General features: G+C 37.8%; 1 long non-coding RNA gene and 1 pseudogene across 2 annotated transcripts in view; one reads left to right on the plus strand and one right to left on the minus strand.

Moving 5' to 3' along the window:
• Positions 1-2,354: 2,354 nt before the first annotated feature.
• LOC119468099 lies at positions 2,355-2,442 on the plus strand (annotated as a pseudogene).
• A 1,459-nt stretch (positions 2,443-3,901) lies between these two features.
• The window catches only part of LOC119468094, a 36,346-nt gene continuing 22,577 nt past the window's right edge, over positions 3,902-17,670 (minus strand). Inside the window, exons 1-3 of one of the 2 annotated variants that reach the window (XR_005196713.1) lie at positions 11,707-11,805; positions 10,169-10,297; positions 3,902-4,117 (exon numbers count right to left, since the gene is read on the minus strand). This is a non-coding gene — a long non-coding RNA (uncharacterized LOC119468094). Of the gene's footprint in view, positions 4,118-10,168; positions 10,298-11,706; positions 11,806-17,670 lie in introns of those variants that run through there. The other variant, XR_005196714.1, reaches the window with a different exon arrangement.

Here is a 17,670-nt window from a genome sequence, read left to right on the forward strand (position 1 = left end):
TTGATTCTGTCCTTTGTGGGAGCCTCTATATCAGTGGCTCCAACATTGACTCCATTAGAATCATTGCGGATACTTTAAAAGATGAAACGTGCTAGGTAGTACATGAATTAAATTGCTGATATGAAATTTGAGGCAAACTAAATCTATAGTGGCAGACAGCAAATCAGTGGCTGTCTAGGACCAAAAAAGGGATGAATTGACTTAAATGGGACAGAAGAGAACTTTCTATATTTAATTGCGGGTGGTAGTTACATAGGTGTATGTATTTGTCCCTACTCTTTGAACTTTCACTTAAGTTGGGTGCATTTTTAGCTGATAATTATACTTCAATAAAGTTAATTACCTCTCAAACAGACAAACAAAAAATGTAATAAGGGCCTACATGCAGAGATTCTGGCTAAGTGAATTTTTCATGAGTTTCCACTATCAACATATGAGATTCAAATGACAAACCATGGTTAAGAACTTCTCTTGTAGATACTAGAATCTAAGGTGAGCTTTCTCTAATTGACCTGTGAGGTTTCAAATCAAGCATTTTAATCTCCCTCATTTAAAATAACATCATAAATACCATTTTCAAAGGCAGGCTTAAATTAATTGACCTGCCTTGATAGTATTAGCAAAGGCTTTTTTGATGACTGTGAAATGTAAAGTGGACATATATATATTTTTTCTTAGTTTTGTGCTCCCTTCCAGGAATGTAAGCAATTTCTCCGTCCTGAATTATTGGTTCAGCTGCATTGCTTTGTGTTCCTATCACTGTCCCTATTACTCAAAACGCGCTCAAGTGAGTGCTGCGTGCTTGAGGACACTTTCTTTGTGTGTGCAAGAACCGCCTGATCTTAAGCAAATATGCATTTTTGGAAAGTGTAAGTAAGTAGGATACTGTGTAGGAAAGCACTGTGAGACAAAATCTTAGAGGGCATTGGGAATTTCAATTCTATGTATTGTTGAGTTAGCAGATATCATCCTTTGTCTCAGAATGGTACCTTCCAAAGCACTGAGAATGTCAGTTTGCGATCTTGAGGCGTCTTAAGTCACTGAGTCCCGAGCCCCATCCAGGAACTGTAGATGTAGTCAGTGTATATCTGGACTCAGTACTCAGTTCCCTACACGTACTTCTCACCCTGTATTGAGACTATCTTCACCTCTAACCTGTGGGCTCCTTCAGGGCAGGAATTATATATTTCATACCTGTGTTACCAGTTTACAAAATGTTGCATGGCGTAGGCAAGGTCCTAGGTCATGGAATGAGTTAATAAAATTCAGAAGCCAAGCACTTGTAACTACATATTGAAATATACAAAATACAAGTGAATTAGAAAATGCAGTGACCTTCATAATTAATGCATTTGTTCTAAACACTGCTTCCTCCTTTTGGTTTTTTTGGGGGTTATTTTCTTCAATGTTGGATTGCATAACTAAAGAGTATGAAAATGTCTCAAAGCATCTACTGCATACAAAATATCAGGCTATGTTCTATGTAGGAATAGTGAGAGGCTATGGATTTAATGTATTGGGACAATGAAATGATCTGGCTGACATCACATAGCAGGTTAATCACTGTTTTCCTGGATGAGAGCTAAAGGAAGGTCTGTGCTCCAGGCTTCTAAAAATAAAGATCTGCATTCTTGTATTTAACAACACTCCATATTCCAAGGTAACATCTCCATATCTCTATTGGCTACTGTGTGTGTACAGAAATTCTAACTGCTGTTATTTTTACCAATGAAATATTCTTCTGTTGAGCTAATAAAATGCAGCAGTTGTGGTCAGGGATGCACTAAAGAATCACATTTTGCTTATAAAATTTGATGACAAAATTTGTTTCATCAGGAATTACCTATGATCCCCAAATTCAAGTGATCCCCTTTGGGTGCTTGTCTTGGCATATGCAGTTCTTTTTTTGTGGGAGAATCCCTTGACCTCAAGAGTTTGAGACAAATTTGGACAACATGGTGCGACTGCATCTCTATCAAAAAAAAAAAAAATCTAAAATATAGCTGGGCATGGTGGTGCACACCTGTAGTCTCAACTACTCAGGTGGCTGAGGAGAAAGTATCACTTGAGCCCAGGAAGTCAAGGCTGCAGTGAGCTATGATATTTCCACTGTACTCCAGCCTGGATGACAGAGTGAGACCCTGTCTCAAAAAGAAAAAAAAATAGCTATTTTTCATGTCTAGAAACATCGAAATTTACTACTACAGAAATGCAGGACATTTCTGGGCTCTTTAGATACACTCTCTTATGAGTTGTCTTCTTCAATCATTTATTGCCAAAATTTTAATAATTACCCCTCCTGTATAACTGTGCACTAAGGTGACTTTTTCTTTTTTAAAAAACATTTATCGTGCTCGCTTCTGCAGCAAATATACTAAAATTGGAATGATACAAAGAAGATTAGCATGGCCAAAATTAAAAAAAGAACCAAAAAACGTTTATTTTAAGTTCTGGGATACATGTGCAGGACACGCAGGTTTGTTACCTAGGAAAATGTGTGCCTTGGTGGTTTGCTATCCCTATTAATCCATTGCCTAGGTATTAAGCCCCACATACATTAGCTATTTATCCTGATGATCTCCCTCCCCTACCTCTGCCCAGACCCCAGTGTACGTTGTTCCCCTCCATGTGTCCACATGTTCTCATTGTTTAGCTCCCACTTATAAGTGAGAACATGTGGTGTTTGGTTTTCTATTCCTGTGTTAGTTAGCTAAGGATAATGGCTTCCACCTCCATCCATGTCCCTGCAAAGGACATGATACCATTCCTTTTCATGGCTGCATAGTATTCCATGGTGTTTATGTACCACATTTTCTTTATCCAGTCTATCACTGATGGGCATTTGGGTTGATTCCATCTCTTTGCTCTTATGAATAGTTATGCAGTCCTTTTTGTAAGAAACTGGCTTCCTGATCTTTATCAGCATTAATCCCATTTCCATACCACCATGTACTTCTTCCTCTAAAGTTTAACCTTCATAGATTTATTTTTTAGTTTTTTGTAATTGTATTATTATGTATCAAAATATATTTTCTATTATGGATTCAAGGAGCTAAACAATGGGTTCACATGGACATAAAATGGAAATAATAGACACTGGTGACTCCAAAATGGGGGAGGGTGTTGCGGGAGTGAGGGTTGAAAAATTATCTTCAGAGATTTCTGTTTGTTCCCACTCACAGGCTCCAAGGCACTGCTGAAATTTTTGGCAGAAACAATTCCCTTCTCCTACTGTGTGATACAAATGCTGGTGTTTTTGTTCTTTGTGACTACTGAATGCAAACTTCTATCCTCACTGGGCAAGGACATTTATATGCCAATCAGACAACCCATGCTCTATCCTGTCACTATGTTCCACGTTTTTTGTATCCAACTAGTGACTCCATGTTACAGGCATGGAGTTATTCATACTATGTTTTTAGGAGGTTCAATCTTTATATTTGACTTGCGTAAGTTCACATCAGCAGCATCGTTTTTGATGACAATTTCCCACTCTTGGTCCTCTCCTGCTCAGATACCTACATGATGAATTCTTTCTTCTTTTTCATTGGGTGCTTCATCTAGATGCACTCTTGACTGGTCATCCTTGTCTCCCACATGTTCATCATTGTCACTTTCTTGAGGATCTTCTCAAATCCAAAGACTCTCCTGCTTATTCTTCACATTTAACTGCTATCATTCTCTTCGATGGAGACATTATATTTATATATGTGACATTCTTCCAACTATTTTCTGGACCAAGGCCAGGCTATATCCATTTTCTACATGGTAAGAATTCTTTTGTCAACCCGCATTATCTATTGTTTAATAAAAATGCAAGCGATTTATTTTCTTGAAAATGCTTCTTTATAAAGTTCCAGGCCAGTCTGGGTAAGAACTGCACAAGAAGATGCTTAAGAAATTTCTTATTTTTAAAAATGTTTAACACATAAGTATATTACTTTGAACTGAAATTTTCATTTGATTCCTCATATTCTTTTAGTTTTTTCCACATCTGTATTTTTTTTCAAGTTATTTTCTTTCCTTCTTTTGGACAGCGTTTTAAATCCCTGTCCCTCTTGAGGTAAACTTCCAGATGACTTGCAATATAGGTAATGTTCTTTTGGACCTTCAGCTTCTAAATATGTGAAGAATAAGGAAGGAAGAAAGAGAGGGAAATTCACACGTAATAAGAATATAAGATGTGCCAGGTGCTTTATACCCAATATTTTACTTAGCCTATAAAACAAATCATTGATATAATTATTATTAACCTCACTTTTCACATGTAGAAATTGAGGTCCAAATAAGTGAAATGACTTGCTCAAGGTCATACAGCTAAGAATTGGATTGAGAATTATATAATTAAGAATTAAAGCCAGCTCTGTTTGGATACTACGTCTATGAATTTACCTTTCAAAAACTCCTTCACCTTAATTTCCAGTAGGCATTCCATTCTGTTCTCAATCAAAATGCAAAAGCACCATTCATTTTTCAATGTGTGTTTTTTCCTTTGGTTGCTAAATGGTCGATACAAGACTATATTAGACTGTAAGGTCCCTGGGACAGGAGCTATCTTCCTTATCCGGTATTGGGAGCATTATGAGCAGATATGTATGTAACAAAGGCATTGAGTTTCCTCATTTCTTCATACACAATCTCATAAGTATGTCACATTTTAAAAAATATTTTTGAAGCATATCACTGTTGACTCCATCTACAAATGAATTTGTTCTGGCCACGGAATATGCAATCAGATCTACTGAAGATCCAGATATTTTAGGATCAGTTGATTGATTTATCTAAAATTCCAGACTCAGGCATAGTTGTGACCAAGATCTTGGACTTACGGGCAAATTTTTATTCATTCATTTCATAAGTAGTTTTAGCCCTTACTCTGTAAAAGGGTCCAGGATGGAGAGTAGGGCCTCAGAAATGAAGACATAGTCTCTGTCTTCTTCAAGCCACATTTTCAGAAATGCTCCCTTCCCTCCAAAATGGCAAAATCAGCATCATAGAGGCAGGGCCTTTTCTTTGGTAGTTACATTTGCAATACAGACACTATGGAAAAAGATTTTGTGTCATCTCACCAATTCCTTAGGCTGAACACAATCTGCTTGGGCCTCTTCTGGCCTTGTGATAGGTCCTGGGAATTGCAATCTTATTTTGTTGGTATGGCAACATTCCATCTCTTTACTTCCTTTTTTGTATATCTTTATTTTTGCTTGTCTCTCATCAACTTGGTGAGTGTGTTTGTCCTACAACAAGAATCTTGAGTAGTTTAGAAGGGGCTAGGGAGGCATGGAGATCTTCCTCAGGGCATGAACAAACTGTAGTCAGTCACTAGTATAAATTCTTGCACCCTATTAGAGACCAAATTTCTATATATGCCCAAGTTAAAGTGATGAGTAGACTGAAAGGGCAGGCCCCCAAGTCCCTTGCCCCAGCTTTAAACACAACAGCTCTGCTTCTATCTTTTTAATATGCACTAACTTTCCCCTTAACCGATCTTTATATAAACGCTCTAGATTAAATACACTATCCATTCTCTGTGCAAAACTTTCTGGCCAGTGGTAATGCTTCAGTGAATAACTGTAACTAGTTGGCTAGTCTCTCTCCGTCTCTCTCTTCTGAGACAGGGTCTTGCTATGTTGCCCAGGCTAGAGTGCAGTGGCATGGTTACAGTAATCCTCTCGCCTCAGCCTCCCAAGTAGCTGGGACCATGCTTGGCTATTTCTTTAAAATTATTTTGTGTAGCTATGGGGTCTTTCTATGTTGCCCAGGCTGGTTTTGAACCCTTACTTCAGGCAATCATCCCACTTCAGCCTCCCAAATTGCTGGAATTACAGATATGAACCACTGTGCCAGCCAGTTGGCTATGCTCTAATATGCCCACATCATTATGGCCCTGTGCCACCGATCCTGTCTTACCTTACAAAGTGGCAATTGTGTTTTTCCCAGAACCTGTTTGTGTTACTTGCACTTGTTAATCATAATTTTATTTTTAAAATTTTATTTAATTTTCTTATTATTACACTTTAAGTTCTGAGATACCTCTGCAGAACGTGCAGGTTTGTTGCATAGGTGTACAAGTGCCATGGTGGTTTGGCACACCCATCAATCATTCATCTACATTAGGTATTTCTCCTAATGTTATCCCTCCCCTAGGCCCCCACCCCCGACAGGCCCTGGAGTGTGATGTTCCTCTCCCTGTGTCCATGTGTTCTCATTGTTCAATTCCCACTTATGAGTGAGAACATGTAGTGTTTGTTTTTCTGTTTTTATGTTAGTTTGCTGAGAATGATGGTTTCCAGCTTCATCCATGTCCCTACAAAGGACATGAACACATTCTTTTTCATGGCTGTATAGTATTCCATGGCATATGTGTGCCACATTTTCTTTATCCAGTCTTATCATTGATGGGCATTTGCGTTGGTTCCAAGTGGTTGCTATTGTGAACAGTGCTGCAATAAATGTATGTGTGCATGTGTCTTTATAGTAGAATGATTTATAATCTAAATTGCCTAAGTTAAGTTTAATTAAAATTATATGAACCAATGCAATATGAAGACAAAAGAAAGTAGTTTCTGTAAAAACTAAGTTGCGTGCATTGAAAAGACTCAAAAAAGGCACGTCACTAAAAATGTTGTATTAAATTAGATGTAAAAGATTGCAGACAAAATTGAAAACTACCTACTTAGAATTAAACATGTAGCTTACTTTGTGATTGTCTTTAAGTTCTTGCTTTCCTTAAAAAAACTGAAACTGGAAGCCAATGCTGATACATCATGAATGATACATTTTGGGGAGGGGGGATTTATATAGAAATGGTTACACAGAACTCAGTCAGTTGACCCACAGTCAAAGAAAATACCCTGGCCCTACATGCAAAGATTAGCTAAGGAATATATCTTTACATAGAGTAAGTCAATATAGCGTATTCTGAAAAAAAAGTATTAAGGATATGTATATAAGGAGGTTTAATGACTCGTTGCTTTAATTGACTTTTTTTTTTTTAAATTGAGACGGAGTTTCGCTCTTGTTACCCAGGCTGGAGTGCAATGGCGCGATCTTGGCTCACCGCAACCTCCGCCTCCCGGGTTCAGGCAATTCTCCTGCCCCAGCCTCCTGAGTCGCTGGGATTACAGGCACGTGCCACCATGCCCAGCTAATTTTTTGTATTTTTAGTAGAGACAGGGTTTCATCATGTTGACCAGGATGGTCTCGATCTCTTGACCTCGTGATCCACCCGCCTCGGCCTCCCACAGTGCTGGGATTACAGGCTTAATTGACTTTTAAAATTAACTAACCAATATAAAATCCAGATTGAATTGGCTAAAAACTTCTTCATAATACAGACTCCTGCTTAAAATTTTATCTTGAAAAAGACAAAGGAGAAGGATGAGAAGGAGGAAGGAGGAGGAGGAGAAGGAGAGGAGGAGGAAGAGGAGAATAAATAGAAGAATCATCCAGTGCTTCTCTAACTGTATGGGATGACTAGTTTTTTTTTTTTTTTTTTAATTTCCAAGTTTTCATAGACAAAAGCTTTTATAAAATAAAAATTTCAGGGAATGTGAAATTTCTCCATGTTTCTAAATGCTCAGTCTCAGTTTCTAAACTTATCTCATACCTAATATCTCTATTGGCCAGTAACAAATAGTTGTGTGATTGGAATAGACCTGTACACTACACTTTGAGCAGTACTAAGTAGATCTAATGTGGTGCCAGTGTAGCCACAAAGCCATGAATCCATCCCTGAAAGATGTCACAAACAAAGAGCCAGGTTCATTAAACCTGGCAGTTTAACTCAGTGGGGCACATCTCAGTGGTACCAGGTGCATGAATAGCCTAAAGTTTCCTTCATGACCAAATGTTAGGATATTATAAAGATATGGCATAAAAGAGCCCTGATATCATCACTAAACTTTCATTTTGTATGACTTCCATACACATACAGAAATCCTTATTTACCTCAAGTCCTTCTATTATTGTATGTTTTATAACTAATTTTCTTCGTCTCTCTTGATTATTTTGGACTCATAGTACCTACCCAGTATGGCACTTTCTTAGCCTCCTGCCTAAGAAAGTTTTAACTCAAGTGTCCTATGTATATGGCCAATGTGGGGAGCTGGGAGGCAGATGCTAGTATAACTGAGTCATGGATTATATCAGTGGGAGAGTGAAGCTCAGAGACATTAATTACTCATCTAGGATAACCTAACAGGTAGGCGCAAGATAAATTAATACTTTCATTCTGAAAAATGATAATTTTTTAATTCAATTGATCTTATTGAGCACCCACTCTGTTCTCAGCATTATACTCAGACTAGGACTACAGAGATGAATAAAACACAGCTCTGCATCATTCCCCCAAAGAGCTCAAGGCATGTTGGATAACACCACAAATGATAATTATAATTCATTTGCTAAGTGATATAATAACAAGTGCTATAGAGGAGAAAAGTAGGTAATTTTATCTAGAGACATGTGAGAATTATGGAAGAATTTACAAAGGATGTAACACTTGAGATGGAGCCTTAAATAAAATGTTGAATGTCTGTAGGAAGAGAGAGTAGAACAGGGACTGGACATAATATGTAGATTAAAAATTCATAGCAAATTCATAGACTGCTCAAAGAATGACAAAGTGTCCAGTGTAGCTAGAATGTAGGATGTGCCAAGGATTGTGGGAGTTAGTGATGGTTCATACTCCTGGAATTATAGGTGGGTCCAAGCGATAGAGGATCTTCAATGCTGAAGAACTTTGACTTTGGTGGGGAGCCTTGATAGGGCTCAGAGAATGAAAAGTGACATGACTGTTCTTGCCTTACTTTTTTCTTCTCTTGGTACATCATTTTTCTTGCCTAGCATGTGGGAACACTATAATATATAATATTTACTTTAAAGTGCTATTGTGAGATTCAAGTTATAGTTTGGAAGTTATGAACTTTAACATGGTATTATCTAAAAGGTATTTTAAGATATCATCAACAGTTCCTCCCTTCCTTTTTTCTTCCCTTCCTTCTTTCTTTATCTATAATCTAGTGGGTAAGGTTTGATAGAGGGAGGAGACAGAAACTAAAAAATAGAGAACAATTGTTAAGCGCAATGCAATCATGAGCTTATTCAGGGAAAGTTCTGTATGTGAGTGTTAAAGACTGTGAAATAAAGGAGCATTTTGTTTTGTTTTGTTTTGTGTTTTTTAAATGGGAAGATGAGTGTGATCTAGAGTATTGGGTCTGGATTAAGGGCAGGAACTGGATGGGAAGGAAACTGCCAAGGAAGCACAATAGCCTGAGATTCTGGATCCTCTATGTGCTCATCAAATCTAAAAAGTTAATACAGGAATCTCTATGGCAGGGCACACCATTTCCAGAAAAACGTTGTCTGCTGAGTGGTCTACTCAGGGCTCCTTTCATGTCCTTGTTACTTAGACTACAGATAAAGGAGTTGATCAAGCAATTACAGTTGTATACATGATAGCAGCTACCTTATTATTCCTTCCTGCTGAGTAGGCAAAAGAGGAGGGAAGGTAGACTCTAATGATCAACCCACAGGAGACCTGGAATACAACTGAGAGATGGGAACCACATGTAGAGAATGTTTTCTACTTCCCATTGGCTGATGGAAACTCCAAGCATATTGCTGCCAATATGGGCATAGAAGACAAGAAATGAAGGTGAAGGGAATGAAGATAATTACTTCCACAATGACAATAATTATCAATTTGTTTATGTGGGTGTCTGAGCAAGCAAGCCCTAAAATGGGTTCCAGGTCACAGAAGAAATGTGAAATCACAGAAAGTTAAGTGGCTCAGCAGGCTGAGATGCAGTATTGGGACAAGGTTGGGGATCACCCATGGAGTCACAACCAACAGGGCACAGATCTTAGGACTCAGTAATACCACATATAGTGTAATGGGTGACAGACAGCAATGTATCCGTCTTACGCCATGTCTGTCAACAGAAAATTGTCCAGATCCAACAGGAACATTTAAAACTACATTTGTGCGGGGCATCCTTTAAAGGATATGGTTAGATTCCGGCTTTGAATATCTGCCAAATTTTGGGGGACTGTAGTGGTTGTGAAGCAGATGTTAGTGAAAGTTAGATTGTCAAGGAAGAAGTATATGGGGCCATGGAGGTGAGCATCACTGATAATGGCCAGGATGATAAGTAAATTTCTTAACATAGTGACCAGATACGTGCATAGAAACAGCATGAAGATAAACTGCTGCTCTTTAGACCTCACCGTGAGTCCCAGGAGAAAGAATTCAGAGACAGTGGTTCAATTTCCTTCGTGCATGGTTCTGCTGTGTCTAAAAGCGGAAAAATTTTAACTTCATTGTAAAATGGTAACATGACACAAAAGCCCACCAGTGTATTATACCACATTATAGAACAGAATGAGGCCTTGGAACCAGAAACTCTTGGGTCATATTCTCCCCCTACTAAAATACAAGTTTCATAAAGGCATGGATATTATTTTTTATGTTCAGTGCTGTACATCAGTACTAAAGACAGTGCCTGTCACATAGTAGGTGATTAACAAACATTGATTGGATTTATACAAGAATGAGTGAATAAATGAAAAGAAGAATATTCTAGAATTATAGCTCACTATCTTCATGACATTGTTATCTGTGCTTTTCTAAAGCTATTTAATCAATTTTGAAATGTGGAGAATATCCACTTTACAGGAGTTTTGTGAGGATTGCAAGGACACCTGTAAAATGCCCAGGCCTGCATTTTAGCTGTTACTGCACAAATAGTAGCTGCTATCATTCACTAATTTAGGAGAATCACAGACTCTAAAGGCAAAAATAAATCTCCAGAGATGATCTGAACCAGTCCCTGCCTTTGGGCATGCAAGTGCCCAAATACACCGCTGATCACTTTTTCATGCTCCAGAGACAGACTCCACAATCCCCTTAGAGCATCTGATTCAAAATTTTATCCTGTATGAAATTCACTACTTCCTGAAATCTTTCTTGTTTTCACATTTCAACAAGGAAAAAGTAGTTATCTATATTAAATGGTGCTGAAAAATAATGTAAAATATCCACTGAATTAAGTAACATACAGGTAGTGTTTAGTGTCTTTAACAAGATCATTTGTAGTGGAGTTGATTGGGCATAAACCAAAATGAAGAAAGTTTAGGGTTAACACTTTAAGACTTAGTGTTTATTGAGGTTAACTATGTTGTAGACATTCTTCTAAATGCTTTACATGTCCTATCTTATCAAATATTCACCACAACCTTATGAGTTAAGTAGGACTACTAAGATGTTCAATTTACAGATAAGGAAATCAAGGATTAAAGAAGTTGAATAAGTTCATTAAATTGATATATAGTCAGTATAGTGGAGTTAGGATTCTGAGCTCAGTCAGTCAAATTTCAGAGCCCTCTTGCTGAACTACTTTGCTATATTGCTACTATACTACTATGTCTTCATGTATGTGAAGGAGGGGTTCAAGAAATAATATTTGTTGAGAATCACCTGTGTTCTAGGACCAAAGATCATGCTCAGCTGAAGTCACAAAGCTAGTAAGTGCTGGAGCTAGGCTTTGAATCTTAACTTGAAAATGTTTTTGCTATATCTGTACAAATCCAAATAGAGGAAATGGGCTTACAAATGGAAAAATTTGTCTTTGCTTATTCCACTTTGTACCTCATCTAAATTGTTCTATATGCTACTGTGAGATCCATTATGCAATGGCTACTTACACAGAGGCCTGCCATGTCTTCATACCGCCTTCCCCGTCTAACACTAAACAGCCATTGTGTAAATTCACATACTTTTGCAGGTTTGCTGTTTTACTTCGTACCTGCTATGAAAAAAGAGGTTGGTAGTACTAATGAATAGTTGAAGCGAGACTGCAGGAAGAATGTTGCACTTATTTAATAGCGCATTTTTTTCTAAGTACTATAGCAGTACTCATTTGCATACTAACAAATAAATGTGCTAATTATAAATCAGGCAGGATCAGGTCTGGTGGGACCTCTGCTTGGCAACACTTAGCCATTTTATTTGTACAGGATGTACTGAAAATAATAAAGTGGCATATTATTATGTATATGTAATCTAGGCTTTTCATTAATGTAGATTGTATTAGCAAAGTTTAGCAGCCCACATTCCTGATCCGACCTTCAAGGCACCATATCATTAGTTTTGTTTCATTGTTCTCATCTACTGTGCCCAAGCTGACACCATCTTTTACAATTAAGTGAATGTCTATCTTCAGTCTTTCGACCTTTATACTCGGGTTGCTAATTTGGTACAATACTTCTCCAATGAACTTGGGGAGCAAATGTTTGTATTTTGGGTTTGAGATTCCTTTCCTATGGAACTTTCCAGATGTTTTATAGCTAATGGCTATTTGTACTAATATTTGTAGCTAATAGCTATGAAACAGCTCCACTTCCTCCACTTAAAAAATTGTTAGTGATTTTCCCAGCTATGGATGTAAAGCTTTCCTCCTTCTAATGCAGAAAAAGACAGAGAAGAGGTCTGGAACAGTATTGAAAATCTCACCTGCTTATGTTGTCTCTGCACCTGAATTTAGAAAAAGAATCACCCTAGGACTCAGGTCACAATCCTCAAGGCTCCTCATTAGAAACAACTCCCAACTCCATCATATATGGACCAAGTCCTTTCTACTGGGATATATTGGTATTCACTGATATCCTGAGATGTTATATATATATATATATATATATATCAATATCAATAAAATTAAACCTTATATCTCTGTTACATTTATAGTCTAGTTAGAAAACTAAAACATCAACATTTGAAGAAAAATTTCACCATCCTTTATACCTAATAGTTGCCTTTAGCATCTCCATATAATCCAATAATGAACTGACTCAGGTAATACTTAGAGAACATGAAGAATGAAAGCAACTGGGTGTGGTAGCTCACGACTGTAATCCCAGCACTTTGGGAGGCCAAGGTGGGTGGATCACCTGAGGTCAGGAGTTCGAGGCCAGACTGGCCAACATGGTGAAACCCCATATCTACTAAAAATACAAAAACTAGTTGGGTGTGGTGCCAGGCGCCTGTTCCCAGCTACTTGGGAGGCTGCGACAGGAGAATCGCTTAAACACGGGAGACAGAGATTGCAGTGAGCTGAGACCATTGCACTCCAGCCTGGGCAACAAGAGCAAAACTCCACCTCAAAATAAATAAATAAATAAATAAAAACAACAAAAAAGAATGAAAGCAACATTGGAGTTCTTATTATTTGTCAGGCACTGTTCTAAGCCCTTCATGTGTAATAACTTATTTATTTTTGTAATAAAATTATGAGGTAGGTAAAATTATGATCCTTTTTTCACAATGAAGAAACTGAGGATAGAAAAATGTTATGTGACTTACCCAAGCAAGGGCTTCTAGGTTCTTAATCACTGTATTACACTATCTCTAAATAATCATAAGGGAGCTCTAGAAAAAAAAATCCCACCCAGAGAGCTTCACCAAAAATTATCTTCTCAAAATTCCATCTTATCATTCTCACTCCCTCCAGTCTCAGAAAATATCTTTACCACCTACTCAACTCTACCTCCAAACTTCCACCACTAAATCTAGAGACAATTCTACCTCCAAATTTAGATATAGACATTTCGACTCTTCTGTTTTTCCTTCATGTTACCATGGAGGTATATACTTCCTTCTATTAAAAGAAAATCCCCCCACCTATATTCTGGATTCCATCCCCTTTTGCCTTCCCAAAAGCCTTAAGGTATCAGTTAACTGCTTGCTTGTCTATATCTTCAACCAATATTTCTCTGCTGGGTTCTTGCTTAGGCTTTTAAACATGTTCTAATGTTTCCGATAAACAGACAAATAAAACACTCTGGATTCTTTAGTCCTCTCAGTTACTCAGCAATCACACTGCTACCATTAAACACAAATTTATTGAATTGTCTACATTTCTGTTTCCATTTCTTCGCTTCAACCCACTCCAATCTGTTTCTTGCCCCACACAACTTCACTGAAATAGCTCTTGATAAGGTTACAATGACACTCACATTGTTAAATTCACCCTTCTTGGCAACTCAACAACCTTCACCTCAGATAATTAGTCTCCTTTTCACATATATTCTCTTTCCTTTGATTTTGCAAATGTTAATCCCCTGGGTTTCCTTCTATCTCTTCTACCATCCTATCTCCACCTCTTTTCATGGCTCTTCTATATAACTCTTACATGTTTGTTTTGATTTCACAGAGATTTTCTTACTCACTCTACTCTCCTTGGAATAACATTATCCACTTTCATGACTTCAATTACCATATTTATCATGACGACTCTCAGTTTCTTATCTCTGGTTTAGCTCTCTCTTCTAAGCTTCATAGCCATACACCTAACTTACTATTTGCTATTATCTTCACTTGCATATCTCGTAAGTACCTCAAATTCAGTATTTTCCAAACCAAACTTATTATCTACTCATCCCACTGCCTGAAACCAATCTTGGCCCTCCTCAATTTTTCCTTACCTCAGAGAATTATAGCACTATCAATTTTTGTCATTTTTGACACCTCTTATTTCTCTTTCTTAAGATGCAATTATTTAAGTCCTATAGATTCCCCATCTTTAATATCTCTCAAATGTATCTGCTCTTCTCCATAACTCCATTCCAAGCCACCAATGATGCTTCTGCTTGTACTTTTCTTCCTTCCAAACAGTCTCTATGCTAATGCTTTTCAGTGACTTCCTGTTCCTTGTAGTTTAAGGTCCTTAATTATTTTTCTTCAACTTTTACTCTAAGTTCAGGAATACATGTGCAGAATGTGTAGGTTTGTTACAGAGGTAAACGTGTGTCATGGTGGTTTGCTGCACAAATCATCCCATCACTGAGGTATTAAGCCCAGGATCCATTAGCTAGTCTTTCTGGTGCTGTCCCTCCCTCACTCCTCCCATAGGCCCCAGTGTGTGTTGTTCCCCTCCCTGTGTCCATGCATTCTCATTGTTCATCTCCGGTGTTTGATTTTCTGTTCCTGCATTAGTTTACTGAAGATAATGGTTTCCAACTCCATCCATGTCCCTGCAAAGGACATGATCTTGTTCCTTTTTATGACTGCATAGTATTCCATGGTGTATATATACCACATTTTCTTTATCCAGTCTATCATTTATGGGCATTTAGGTTGATTCCATGTCTTTGCTACTGTGAACAGTGCTGCATTGAACATACACGCACATGTATCTTTATAATAGAATGATTTATACTCTTTTGGGCATACCCAGTAATGGGGTTGCTGGGTCAAATGGTATTTCTGTCATTGGGCTTTGAGGAATTGCTACACTATCTTCCACAATGGTTGAACTTATTTACATTCCCACCAGCAGTCTAAAAGTGTTCTTTTTTCTGCACAACCTCCCCAGCATCTATTGTTTTTGAGTTTTTAATAATCAAAAGGTCTTGAATTATTAAGGAAGCCTGTAAAGCCTGGTCTTCTTCTGAATCCTTATGTTGTGCTACTTTCTCCTTCTTCTGGTTTCCTCGAGAGCCTCAAGTCTCTTCTTTCCTCACTGTTTTTTCCTGTGCCTGTATTCTCTGTCTGGAAGGCAATAACTCCTCATCAGCTAAATCATGTTCTGACTTTAGGTCTTAATTTAAATATTCCATCTTTAAGTATACTTTCCCTGACCTCTCAAGGCTGGGTTAGATCCTTTGCAGTGTCCTCCCATAGCCACCTATACATCTCTTAGAAAAAATATTTATGTCAGCTACTTATCTTTTCTACTATTTTGTAAATTGTATGAGGATAGGCACCATGTCTTTATTCTGCTGTATCCCCAATGCTTACCACAGTGCCTGAAAAATAGTTAGTACTCAATAATTGATAAATAATTTAATTAATAGGAGAATAGAAATTATATATAGAAGAATTAATCGGGGGTGGCAGTGGGGAATCATGGAAGACTTTAAGGAGGAAAGGACTTTTGAACTGAGTCTTGAAGAATGATAAGGGGGTTGGGGCATTCTAAAATTCAAAAAATCATTTGTGAAGATACGGTGGTAGAAATTTTGCGGCCTCAAAGTACAAGATGTATGCAGGAACTTAAAAGTTGTCCAGCATGGCTATAGCACAGAAGAGAGTGGTGGAAGGTAAGACTAGCAAGATGTGTTCATGATGTGAAAGTCTGTGTTAACCATCTGATTAATAATGTCTGGTAGCATCTGAGAAAAACAGCAAGCATTATACTGTGTTGTGGAAAATTCAGAATTCAGAGCAGACTGAGAAGTACCAGAAAAGGACTAACATCAGAAATACAAAGCAAAATGGCTATAAATAATTGTTTTTTTTTCCTTTGTGTTTTCACTTCTCTCTTCAGAGGCTCCCTAGCGACCTGACTCCCTGTGTCTCGTGACCTGCTTACCATTCTAAGACACTAGAGAGATGGCTGAGTATAAAGACAGAGGAATGAGGCATCATGTCTGACTCTTGAAGACCTGTCAGCACAATTCCCCAGGCCAGCAGAAAAATTGTGTCTATTCATGCCCCTTTTGTGTTCCTTTTTCAGCTTGGTAAATCACATTACAACTTTCATTGGATTTGCCATTTCTTTAGGAGCCCTGGACTTTCCAGAGGAGATTTGTGAATCTTTAGGCAGTTGGTATTCAGTATTGCTATGCCTGATTTTTTTAAAAGAGGCATATTTGGAAACAGAGGACACTGACACTGACCTTTTCTCTGAGTGGCAGCCTTTGCATATGTCATAGCAAATGCATTTAGGAATTGCTCATTTGTGTGGGCTGTTCAGAGGCAGAGGAAGGGAAGTGTCCTGGGAATTGACAACAAGCAGCAAAACAGTGCAGAAAGGAAAAGGGACTTTCAAACATGATAAATGACGTCATTATTGCTTTGAAAATATTGGTGCTTCCTCATTTGGAAGTTCTTGAGTTGTTGGTTGAATACACGTTTGTTTGTTTTGACACAGAGAATCATAAACATGCCCATGGTTTTAGTTTCACTTCTGCTATGAACTACCTGAGTTACCTTTGTGAAGTCCTCTCTCTGGTTATTCGCCTTGTCCTCTGTAAAATGAGAGGGTTAGACTAAGTTATCTCTACATTCCCTTCCCACTCTGATATTTGACAATTCCATGATTTCCAATTGGGTACATTTATGCATGCTGTGGCAGAAACGTGATTGCATATGACTTGAAGATGGGTAGAAATAGTACAATTTATTTTCAACGAACACAGTGCGTTTTATATATGTATTTTGTTATATAATTCATGAAGTTTCCCAATTTCCAGCTAAGAGACTTCATGACAATAAAATTACATTCTGCCAAATCAGTTCACCTGTGTCGTATGTGTGGGTAAGGGGCTTATTACAGAAGAGTGTTTAGCTAACAGAGGTCACCTGGAGATGGTGGTGGAGGTGCACTCTTGTTTGAGGTGAAGAAATGGGAAAATAGGGAGAAAAAGGATAAAACAGCTTTAAGTAATCTGTCTAATAAAATTTTGTGAAAAATGCTAAAAACATTTAACAGCTTGTCAACTAAATTGAAGCCAATCCTTATGGTTTCATTGGCAACCTCTCTGAGGTGGGCCGCCAGGCTATCCACTTATTCGTTGCTTCATTAATGAGAGAAGGAGACAACATTGTGGTTCTTTTTTAGGATTAGGGAAAAAGAAATGAAGTGAGAGAAGCAACCTTTAGGTCTCTCT

The sequence above is a fragment of the Cebus imitator genome, unplaced genomic scaffold (genome assembly GCF_001604975.1).
Source record: "Cebus imitator isolate Cc_AM_T3 unplaced genomic scaffold, Cebus_imitator-1.0 Scaffold376, whole genome shotgun sequence".
NCBI lineage: Eukaryota > Metazoa > Chordata > Mammalia > Primates > Cebidae > Cebus > Cebus imitator.